General features: G+C 36.7%; 1 protein-coding gene across 6 annotated transcripts in view; it reads left to right on the forward strand.

Annotated features, from left to right (window-relative positions):
• Positions 1 to 333: 333 nt before the first annotated feature.
• DLC1 (DLC1 Rho GTPase activating protein) overlaps positions 334 to 12,669 on the forward strand; it is a 428,030-nt gene continuing 415,694 nt past the window's right edge. For 2 of the 6 annotated variants that reach the window (XM_043560345.1, XM_043560365.1), the window contains exon 1: positions 334 to 922. The gene's annotated coding sequence lies outside the window, so the exon portion shown is untranslated. Of the gene's footprint in view, positions 923 to 1,165; positions 1,676 to 4,176; positions 4,436 to 12,669 lie in introns of those variants that run through there. The other 4 variants (XM_043560417.1, XM_043560337.1, XM_043560328.1 and 1 more) reach the window with 4 other exon arrangements.

Here is a 12,669-nt window from a genome sequence, read left to right on the forward strand (position 1 = left end):
TAATTCCCATTACGGGAAATCTCTAGAAATTTGTAAGCTGCACGTAGACCCAATAATCAGATTGATGTAATCACTAGTCACAGAAAAAAAAAATGCTTAGGTCATAAATAACAAGAGAATCCACTTATTGTAAATAAAGTAGAAGAGAGACATTACAGAGCAATTTCAACCAAGCAAGATAATTAAACTCAGAGATACTGTTTCCTGTTTCTCTGGTATAAACAACAAAGCGGCTCCACTGGCCTCTGCACAACCTGGATGTCCTAAGGCCACATCCCTCTCCTTTCCTTCCACTTTCCCTAAAGAGAATTCTGGGTCATAAAGGAATGAGAATTGGTATAACTTCTTTCCTGAAAGGACTTGAGCTTCCTCTGCGTTGATATTTGTGTCATCTTATTATAAGAGGAGCTAACATCTATTATTAATTGATGCACTAATTAAAGCCATATTTGCAGTTTCCATTAGCTTATTCCCTAAATTCTCCAGAGTTGGCTGTCTGGTTTTAATCAAAACCAAATGGTAGTCCAAGTTCCCAGCCTGAAGCGGCTAGGAGGAAGTCATTCAGTGGAGGCACAAGAAAGCAGAAAAGATAAACAGATGATAGTTCACAAAATTTGTGTCGGACAAAGGGTGCAGATACCGTGAGCTGCTCTGGAGATGTGATTCAGGGACTCTGTCATGCTGGATGGAAGAACTTGCAAGTACTTAATGTCAGCAAGACTGTAATGGGATCAAGATGGAGTCTGTCTCCTGCTCTCCCAGCCCTGCGCTTGTGTAACTGGAGGATTCTGACTGGAGGTAAAGCTGCATGTGCCATGACAGAAACTACTTTAATTCTGTGAAGGATTCCTGGGATTGGAGAGGTTTGAAGGCAACGTTCTATCTCCTGGCTTCTCGGGATTATCCTCACAGATCTTGTCAGGTACAGTATGCAGGGCTGTAGCATTTTGACTTGTAAGTAGGGTTAAAAAAAAAAAAAAAAGAAAAAAAAAGTTTTGCGTTTAGGGGATTACCGTTTTTAAAACACCTAAATTCATCTTGCTCTCCTAAGAGATCTTTTGAGAGGAGAACGGCAAAGGTATTTGGATTAAGTTGCGCACATGCATTTAATATAGTGGAAATGCTGTAGGGGAAGGAAAAATCTGTTTTCTTTCCTTTTCTTTTTTTTTTTTTTTTTTATTCATCAGCAGTGTGGGATAGAGAAAGCTCTACGACTTTATGACTCTCCAGCTAATCACCTCAAGAGCTTTGACAAACTCACTTCAGTTCTGTGTAAAATCAGAACTCCTAAAACGCCCAGGCGGGCTGTGCTCGGCCCCCCTCCCTCTGCTTCGTGCACTCTTTCTCACATGCACTGCTCAGAGGCAGGAAATGCTTCCCAGGCAATCTGGGCCTGCTTGTGGAGGCCCCTTTCGCAAAACATCAGTCTGAATTTAGTGGACAGAAGTCACTAGGAACGCCTTGACAGACTCCTGCTTTAACTGAGGCTCCCTCCAGCTGCAGAGGGTGTTTTTGTTAGAATCACACACTGCGTAAAACTGCTTAGAATAGAGCCATGATCTCAACCACGAAAACGTGAACTTATATTTTGGAGGAACTAACGGGGACGGACTTCTTGCCTAGCCTGAGCGTTGAACAATGTCATGCCTGGGCGTTTCAGCTCCTCGTTGTCTAGGTAAGACGCTGTGGACTCTGTCTTTGTATGTCGAGGCAATCTTTGAAGAGGCAGAAAGTTTGACAGAAAGGCTAGCATCTTGCACTGAGTGGTGATTTCCTAAGTTGTGGAGCTCAGCTGTGAAGTTAGAAGTGGAAAATGTTTAGTGAGGAGGAACTGTGAGTCAAATTGTTTTAGCACAATGTCAATTCTAAAACAGGCTCCACAGAGATTTTACTCTTTTCCTCCATGAACGAAGAGTTTATTTTAATCCCTTTTTCTCTTAACTTTTTGATGAATAAGACCAGGTTTCCTGTTAGATGGCATAATGCAAAACAAATACATATTCTCACACGTAAGTGTGAGGGGTAAGTGATTTCTTTTTATCTTCCCTTCTTTTGCCAACAGGGAGAGTAGATAGCACCAGAGTGACTTTTCTTGATGATGTATCTCCAGAGAATATTCTGTGGCATGTAAACATATTAAGATTAGACTCCTCAGTAGTTCCCCAAACCGGTTTCAACCACAGCTCAAGCTGTTAGTGTACAACTTAAATGTTTCATTAAGAAACAGGTAAACACACGAAACTTCAAAAATTATTTCTATCCTAAATAGTATTTAATCTGACTTTCAAACACTTTAAATGTTAGAGTTGGACTTAGTTTATAAGGACTTTCCTAGATTCACTGCCTAGGTCACATTTGTGTGAATATTTGTGAATAATTAAAATAAATCTGAATGACAATGACATTCGTTATTATCATTTTAAGGCAGCTGGAAATCACTACAGTCATATGAAAAACCAAGGATGTATTCATGTATTCATAATTCATATAATCATAAAATTAGATTTCTGTGGGGCTGTAGTCTCTTTAAGGTACCTTAAATGTTTAAACCTGTACTATATGAAGTAAGAAATCTAGCAATGACTGAAATAAAATGGACTTGCAATGCATAGCATCCTGTTACATTTATATTTCCGAAGATTGAAAAATGAAAATAATTATTTTAAAGAAACAATGTGGGATGGCATGTGAAGGGAATAAATATTCAGGCGTATCTCCAAATCAATTAAATGACCACCAAACGTAACAAATGAAAGATGAGAGCCATTTGACAGTTGGATCATAAGAAATCAAGTGTTTTAATTCTAAACTTTCACACAGTACAAGGTGACCATTTGTTGCATTAGCTAACTTACTGAATTCTATGCTAGAATGAATTATCTTGGTGAATCTTAACTATTCATTAACAAATTAAGATATGTTATTACCTTTAAGGATTAAAAAAAATCTATTGTTAAGCATGTTAAAAATAAAATGCTGACTTACCTAAATTATGATTTCATGATCGTAATTGAAAAGAATTCATAATTCTTAATAATTCACAATTTGAATTCCTAATCCAAAAGAATTTCAAGGAAGGAAAGATCTCATAAGAGATCACTTCTTGAAGCACTGTCCTGAGGTTTCCACAAGACAGCTGAGGAATGACATTCAAACATGACCTGTCCAAGGTCATACTGCTAGCCAGTGGAAGAGATAACAGAGGAACTCTGCTTCATAATTCAGATATCTTTACACTATATCACCTTCTCAAGTAATAATAATTATGCAGAGTGAAGTATGAAATATGTCCAGTAGAAGGCTACTTTTAGACAGAATCTTATAGCACCTCTTTAAAACATAAAAAAGTCCTAAACCTTCCACCCGGGAGGGGGAAAAAATCATGGCTTAAAAAAAAAAAAGAATCAAATTCACTAAGTAATGAACTTTTCTCAAATGCAAAAGTTTTTATGCCTTTAACCCTTCAATGGAGTAACTTGTTGGTGACAATTTTGTTATATTTCCTATTTATGCTAAGAAAATCCATATGCTAATAATTATACTAATATTAAACTGATGTTTCTTAAAAGCATAGGGCTAGGAAGGAGTTGTCCGATTCATGTCCTCGTATTCAAATGGTATCATAACAAATCTATCCCAACCAGCAATGATCAGGGCTTTTATTCCCCACATCAGAACCGGTCTAAGGACCTCATGCGCCCAGACATTCTTTCTTTTATCTAACCTAAATCTCTATTGCTGTAGCCTATTTCCAGTTTTATGGGTTTTTCCTCTGTGGAAACATGGAAAACCTAAATGGACATATGAAAACATAAGTGTACGTTTGTGGGCCAAATAAAGCCCACTTGCTTTCATCTTGCCTTGTATGGCTTATTTTCAATCCTTTAATTGGTTCATACATCTCCTCTGAGCCTTCTACAAGGTCCTTTAGTTGTAGAATGTAGAATTTCTTACAGTATATAAATAAGTGAGCAGGGCAGTGTGGAATGAGAGAGTTGGCTACTTAAGCTGTATCATACTTCATATGTGACAGTATATGGTGCCATGCAAGCTGAACGTTGCACTCTCCAAGGCAAGAAACTTTCTTATAAAACTAATATATGTCATTTCTACTACATGCCATTTCTTGGAGGGAATGTGTGTCCTGATCCTTTCTTTTCCATTTTTATGAACCAGATCGAATTTCCTGATGTTATTACACTTAAAAGATACGCCATTCAACACTTTTGGTGTCACCGTACTGCACATCATTGGAATGAGGAATAAATTCAGTAAAGCAGTAGCTTATACAACTGACTGCATGATTAGCAGGGAGCCTAGCAAAAAAGAATGCATCAGTTTATATTTTTCTTAAGGATATTATAATTTAAAAGGACGATTTTCCTGACCCCATTTAAACCTGCCCACAGCATCCACCTCACTACAAAGACCTTAGGTAAGCTTTCATCTCACTCATAGAGGATTGGGTCTTACTGGCTTTAAACAAGTTTAAATTGGGGACGTTTTAAATTAATCTTTTATTTTTCTCTTATGTGTTTCTTCTTGGAAAATGAATGGTGTATTATCTTACAATGAGAATCTCTCTGTAGAAATCATTACAGTACAACAGGTTTCCGAAGAGATGACCTAGTCCTGGATCGGAGAATTTTATTATCAAAATAGAGAAATGTCAATAATTGTACATGAGAATTTAAAGAGGATGAGGAAAAAGTAAAAACCTCTGGATTTGAAGGAGTTGGCATGACTGTTGTACCTCCCTCCCCCATGTGAACAGTAAGCCCCATATGTCTACAACTTTAACCAAACAAGTTTACAAAGAAGTCCAACTCCAGACTGACTTTGGTGTGGTTATAGGAATGCAACTTTTATTTCCATGGTTCCCTTTTGGCATTAAATTGGTAGTCAGTTCATAGAGTTTTGAGAAATAGATGGACTTAGTTTTTAGTTAAATTAAACGGAATAAAGGTAAAGTGTGGACCTTGAGACCACTTTTAAAAAGAGATTGTTGATTTTGATTCAGTAGATTATAGAGTATATAAGTCAGGTTGAATAAATAAGGACTCCTCTGCAAAAAAAAGGGGGGGGAGACAATTTAAACAGCATGCATATGATTGTTCTCATTAATTAAGATAGATGGGCAGAAAAAAATGTTGTATTAGTTATATGTGTAAAAAATGTTTTGTATATGAATGAATTAACAAAGTATTTTAGCAATACAATTGAAGGAATTCAAAGGGAAAATAAGTTCTGTAATGGAAATGAGAGAGAAAGGAAGTAGGAAGATCAAAGCAAGTTTAGAAATTCAATTAATGTTTCTTTTTATTCCCAGCAATTAACAAAATACTTAACATATGGTGTCCATACCTATTTGTCAATAAATATTTGTGAATAAATAGGAAGGAACAAGGAAAGAAAGGAAAGAAACACCAGTGATAAAAAATGGGAATTGTGGGACTTTTTTTTTTTTTAAATTTTCCAGACATCCTGTGATGATAGAATAATTTTTACAGGGGAGGAAAAATAAGAGGTTGTCAAGAATCATCAGAGCCTGAGGCCAAAGGTTAACAACATTCTCATAAGATGACATAACAAATTCATTAGAAACCAGAAGGAAGCTTGAGCATCCAGAAGTAGTTTAAAATGAAAAGTTACATGAAGCCAGTGACAGAGCACTAGTGCATTTTCCACTATTTAAATGGGGTGGAGAACTGAAAAGCTCATGGGCAGAGTCAGAAAACTGGCTCTAATTTGCATCTTTGCCACTTGATGTTCTGTGATTTGTAGCACATCCCATAACTACTTAGAGTTTCTGCTGTTTATTAGTAAAATGTGGCAGAGAATGAAAACACTTATATCACTGGGTCATGTTGAGCATCACATGAGATTTTATATGGGCAAATTGTTTTGCACACAGTGCAAATCTTTGTTTAAAAGATTTAAATAAATCTTTGTTTAAAAAAGCATAGGTCAACTAGTCAAGAAAGAAACACTCATGGTGTTTCACGTTTTGGCCAAGTTGCTCATCTATATTGAAATAGCATGGGAATGCAAGGGATAGTTTTAGCTCATACTCAGCCATGGATTCTGCACCTAAGGTCAATCAAAAATGAAGGAGCTGTCATCGTCATCATCATCATTAGTATCATCATTACGTCCCGTAACATCTAGTGAGTTCTTGCAGTATGCAATGGGTTAAGTGTTCTACATATATCATTAGCTTTGTATTATTATTTTAGCTTAATTTTATTATTTAACCCTCAACAATTTTTCATTATTCCCATTACACAAGTGAGAAAACTGAAGAACACATTTAGGTAACTCAATCACCAAGAAAAAGAAATGGTTCTTTAACCATATTGCCTTCACAAAAAATGGAGATAATAACTTCTGCCCACCGATAGGCATTTGACCTTGAGCTGCCAAAATTCCTGCCAAAATTCCTCCCTATAAAATTAGGGCAATGATAGCAACGACTTCCTAGAGTGTTTGTGCATATTATTGCCAAGGGACATAGTGTAAGGACAGTACCTGACCCATAGTAAATGCTTAGGAAATGGGAGTCTTTTTTTTTTTTACTGTTACTATTATAGTGACCATCAGAAGTTTTCGATGCACCTGCTATTCTGTATCCAAAAAACATTTGATAATAAAAACAAGTTCAACTGTACATAGGTGACAAAAGAAAATGAGAATTGTACATATTAAATACAGACGGGAAAGTTGACATCAGAGGCAGCAACCCCTGCCAGGATATGACGTAACAGAAGTAGCTAAATTCCCAATGATTTCATGTTCCTGATTTCCATGGAAATCGTACTTATTTGAATGAATGCCATCTCAGTCTCCTGTTGTCACCTAGCAATCTAAGCACCTGTGTCGATGTAGCCATATCTCTTATTTACAGTGAGCGATTACTGTGTCTACCGTTAGAGGGTTCTTAGAAATGATAGCAAAGCTAAAAATAGAAAGTGGCCACTTAAAGCAAAGACACATCTCACCATGCTGATGATAAAGCTTTATAATCCATGTCCCTTGGTGAACAGAAATGCTGTTTTGCCATTCAAAAAAAAAAAAAAATAGCAGCCAAGCTCTTGATATCAAATTTAACTCTAAGCTATTTCCTATTGCATGAAAAATCTCAGCAGAAACAAGTTCAGGGCAAAGGCTCTCTTTTTTGGTTATAAGGGATTCTGTAGAAAAAAAAATATCAAGGCAAAAACAAATGATTATTCATTAATTTATTTGCAGAGGCATCTAAGATACGGTATAGTTCTAGATGCTCAAAGGATTCTGCATAAGATGGAACACTATCAATGAGAAAACTGTGTACTTTTGAAAAATAGGCAAATCTAAAGAGAATACATGTATCTAGAAATACTGCATCCAAGATGCAATATTATTCCCCATGATGTATTATTTTTTAAATTTTATTTAAATCTAAGTTAGTTGCCATATAATGTAATAATGGTTTCAGATGCAGAATTTAGTGATTCATCACTTACAAATAACACCCAGTGCTCATCCCAAGAAATGCCCTTCCTAATGCCCATCACCCATTTAGCCCATCCCCCCCCAACACCCCTCCAGCAACCCTCAGTTCTCTGTATTTGAGAGTCTCTTACGGTTTGCCTCCCTCTCTGTTTTTATCTTCCTAATTCTGGGATCATTTGGAAACCAGTTATCCTCAAAAAGGTCTTAGTGATATCAGGAAAATATTATGAAGTATTCCACGATTTCCTCAAATTGCCTGTGGGTTACTTAAGAAAACATTAAGAGAATCAGCAGACCTGGCTGACCTGAGCTCTAAGGTGGTAGTAAGTCACACTCTGCCAGTATCTGGGCCCCTCCCTGCAAAAGAAAGAAAGAAGGAAGGAAGGAAGGGAGGAAGGGAGGGAGGGAGGGAGGGAGGAAGGAAGGAAGGAAGGAAGGAAGGAAAGAAATGACTGAGGCTGCATTACATAGCAGGAACCTGAAGGTAAAAATAGGGCACCACAGGAATAATAATTTATAATTTTAGAAATATGCTTTTTTTTAAATGATGGACTGACTTCTAGTGAATTGACAGAGTTAATTTTCACATTTACTTAACTCCTGGAATCTTTGGCCCCCGAAAGCTAAGAATAAGAAAAAATTTTCCAAGCTCAGGAAAACTGAGATACACATGAAAAATAGGTCAATATTAAAAGAATATTTTTAAATTGGGTACCTGCTTCTTCAGTTTTCTTCTAAAGCCCAAAACTGATGGAAGCTTGGATGTGTCTTTCGGAAAAAGTAATGTACTACTTATTCCACTGGCGTGGTTCCTTATAGGCGGTTTATTTTATAATGTACTATTTTTTATGATATCTAGACAGCCTAAATGCATGGTAGCTATCTCATATATAATATTTTAAGCTTCATGAAGCAATTTACCAATAAAGAGTTTCAATACGAGTTTGTTTTCCACAAACAGCTAAGAGGCATAATGAGTAAATTCCAACATCTGACAAAATATGTGGAAGTAGATGGATAATGATTTTGTGAAGAATTGGGACACAGATTGCTACTCAAGAAAGAAAATCTGCATCCAATCATATGGAGATAAATTCACACATCATATTATTAAAGATCTCTCTCTCCCACAGTCTATTACTAGCCCTGTCAGATTTGGATCAGACAGAATGAATATTTTAAAGGAAAAGCGCTAATTATCTTTTACTAAAATCTGGCTACCCCAACCCCTGACTAGAGTCATAGAAATGCTTTTTTAAAACGTGGTATCTTTTTTGGCTTTTTGTTCATGCATTTACATGAAGGAATTAAGAAGAGTCATATCTGCCTACGCTTTCTTACTGCTCCTAAGCATCTTGAATATGAGACATCAGTTTGGCAATGAAAAGCATTCCTCTTCCTGTTATCATTGAGTTGGAGAGCAGTAGGAAGATGCCCAAATGTGCACCACTTGGTTTGCTAGATAATTTGTTCCTTGACAGCCTCATCAAGAAAATGAATTTCGTTTTGGCCTCTGCAAATTCTCACCATAATCAATATTTACTTTGAAATTAATGAGCCTACAAGTGAAAAACTCTATTAAGTTGTGATCATGTCTGTGTTGTTGCTTCTGTTCTAATTGTCTGATTCAGTTTGTAAGTGGTTTGGGGGCATTTACTAGTTGCAAATGTGACTCCCTGAAAGTAGGCTCAGAGACATGAAGATTTGATATCGTGATAGGATCTTCAGATTCCTAGTCACTCCATTTCACAGACTTGACCCTTGTATTAGCAACAAAGTAGGTCAATGTAGCAATGTTCTTCTCTTGGTTCAGATGCGCTCTATATCTTTAAAGAGTACATTTTAGAGAGTTGAAACTACTTTTAATTAAAAGGAGAGTATTCTCATTTCTTCTCTTCTTTCCCACAATGGCTGAGAATATGCTATATGGTAGATATTACTCTTATATATGCTTTAAAAAAAGTACTCGGAGGACAACATGACCTACAATTTAACATGGGGTAAGTAATTAATATGAAAGACCCTAAGGGAAACCAGAAGCAACTGTGGACATCTAAAGAAAAAGTAGAAAAATAAAGAGAAAGTGGCAGTAGTATTATGTCTTTAGTTTCTAGTAAATACATAGAATCTGTGTGAAGGTATTTAAAAATGACCCAGAAGTCAATCATGTGTGCATGCATATGTGTGTGTGTGTGTATGTATACATACATTTTAAAATTTTTAAATTTTTATTTATATATGTGTATATATTTATGTCTATATACGTCATTTGTTTCTGAAAGGATAAAATGAGATACCCACATTTAAGGGGTTGAATCAGGAAAGTTGTCGTTTTCTAAGTACTATGAATGAGATGTCCAGGAGAAGTTGCAAAATAGTGTAATGAAGAATTCCTCTTTTCATATGCAGTTACTCAGTTCAGGTTATGTACAGCTTATTTTCTATATCTTATTTTTTAATTTTTAATTTTAAAGATTTGTTAAATGTTTTTTATTTATTTTGAGAGAGAGAGCGTGCATGCATGCACAAGTGGGGCAGGGGCAGAGAGAGAGAGAGAGAGAGAGAGAGAGAGAGAGAATATCCCAAGCAGGCTCCATGCTGTCAGCACAGAGCTGGATGTGGGGCTAGAACTCGTGAACCTTGAAATCATGACCTGACCCAAGATCAAGAGTTGAACACTTAACCAACTGAGCCACCCTGCCGCTTCTTGTTTTCTGTATCTTAAAACTTCTGTTCAGATAACATTTTAGAGAGCTATAGCTAAGAGGATTACCAAGAATATTTGTCCTGAATGGCAGAAGTTCCTAAAAGGGTCAAAGGGGGGAGCGCCTGGGTGGCTCAGTCAGTTAAGCATCCGATTTGGGCTCAGGTCATGATCTCATGGTTTGAGTTCGAGCCCCGCATCAGGCTCTGTGCTGACATCTCGGAGCCTGGAGCCTGCTTTGGATTCTGTGTCTTCCTTTCTCTCTGCCCTCCCCTGTTGCACTCTGTCTCTCTCTCTCTAAAAAAAAAAAAAAAAAAAAAAAAAAAAAAAAAAATTATAAAAAAAGAGTCAAAGGAGGAAGAAGGCCATTAAAAAAATACCACCTAAGAATCTTATAGAAAACTACATGACATTATTGGCCCAAAATAAATACCCAAACTGGCACCTTTATTGTGCTAAAGGAATGAAAAAAGATACATGTGTAATTGTGAGGGGGTAGTATTGTGAGTGGGGAAGGGAATACAGGGAATAGTTTGGCCCTATTGGATGTGTCGTAGAGGAACTGCAATCATATTTACCTATCAACTCAATCTTAAAATCACTGCTCTCGAGGCACCTAGGTGGCTCAGTTCGTTAAGCGTCTGACTTCAGCTCAGGTCATGATCTCGTGGTTCATGGGTTTGAGCCCCACATTGGGCTCTGTGCTGACATCTCAGAGCCTGGAGCCTGCTTTGGATTTTGTGTCTGCCTCTCTACCCCTCTCCTGCTCCCACTGTATCTGTCTTTCTCTCAAAAATAAACAAATGTTGGGGCACCTGGGTGGCTCAGTTGGTTAAGCGTTCGACTTCTGCTCAGGTCGTGATCTCATGGTTTGTGAGTTCAAGCCCTGCGTCAGGCTTTCTGCTGTCAGCAGAGAGCCCACTTAGGATCTTCTGTCCCCCTCTCCCTCTGCCCCTCCCCCATTCACATTCTCTCTCTCTCTCTCTCTCTCTCTCTCTCTCTCTCTCTCTCTCAATCTCTCTCTCTAATATAAACATTTAAAAATTAAAAAAAAATCACTGCTCTAGAACATATTAAAATTTAGATTAAATTTAGATTATTATTTAACATGCTTTATGAGATTCAGAAATTTTTCTTTATTTCAAGCAAATAACACATCAAATCATAACAGTTTAATTGTTTTTAGCTGTTTCTCCTATTACCTCCATATTTCTAAACAACATGATTATACTATTTCTTTTTCCATTTTAGACATTATCTATTAACTTCCTATTTTAGGAAATAAAGAGTTAGCTCTCTGAGACTATTCTTCCCAGTATCTCTAACCCCATCCCCTACAAAAATGCTATGTTTCAAAAAATAGTTGCTTTCATAATTTTTTATTAAGTCAGTATTTACTACTTGCATTATTTTGGCCACACAAAAAATTCACAGCTAAGCCAAGTAGTGTACTATATTTCTTTTCTTTTAAATCTCTTTTTCCTGGAGGTAATAACTGATTTTTCTAGTTTTCTATGTAATTATTACTAATTCTTCCACCTAAATTGCCTGACTTTATTATAAAACCCTCTCAATGTGGTCACATACCTCATATAATGTATTATATCCATGTTTTTTCCTTAGAGTCATCTCTTGTAGAGAACTTTGGGATTTATTCGAAATGATTGCTTGCTAGGCCTGCTACATAAATTTCATCCTGAAAATTCCATTCCCTGATCTTTGTGTTGAATTTCTGACTCCCTTGTTGCCGTGTCTTTTCCACTTTATTTATTCTCTTATTTAGGTGGAACTATCCCTACAGTAGCTTCTTGAGAAGAGGGGGGACATATTTTAAGTCTCCTCATATAATTTTATGGTAGAAATAATTTCTCATCAGAATTTTGAAGATATATTTGCCTGTCTTGTTTCCAGTTTTTCTATTAAGAAATCCAACACCACCGAGATTCCCAATACATAATATATAATCTCTTTTCTCTCTCTGATAACATGTATGTGCATTTGCTTAACTCTAAAGCTCTGAAATTTCACAATAATGTTTTCTGCTGTGGTCTATTTTTATTCCTTGTAGTACTGCATACTTTATGAATTCCCTTGTGTCTGAAGACCTGGGTCTGCAAAATTTTCTGAAAACAAATTTGTTAAATCTCTCCCCTCAATTTTCTCTGAATGCACCTGAGAAATGTGGTTCCCCTCCAAGATGACAAATGGGTTTCCAAGTTGTTAGTAATTCTCTGGAGTTTATTGCCGCCTCTGCTATCTTTCTGAAGGAGGTGATTCTAGAATAGTGAAACTCTGAACCTCAGCTCCCATTTGATCTGGATGTTGTGGAGGCAGGAAATTTACTACAGAGGGCCTTTTTCCTCTAGTTTTCTCCTCTAGAAGCCCTATCCAACATTTACACCATCCCCATACCACTCACTATTTATAAGGAAGGAAGGAAGGGAAGAAGTGAGGGAGGGAGGAAGAGAAGAGAG

The sequence above is a fragment of the Prionailurus bengalensis genome, chromosome B1, assembly GCF_016509475.1.
Source record: "Prionailurus bengalensis isolate Pbe53 chromosome B1, Fcat_Pben_1.1_paternal_pri, whole genome shotgun sequence".
Taxonomy (NCBI): Eukaryota; Metazoa; Chordata; class Mammalia; order Carnivora; family Felidae; genus Prionailurus; species Prionailurus bengalensis.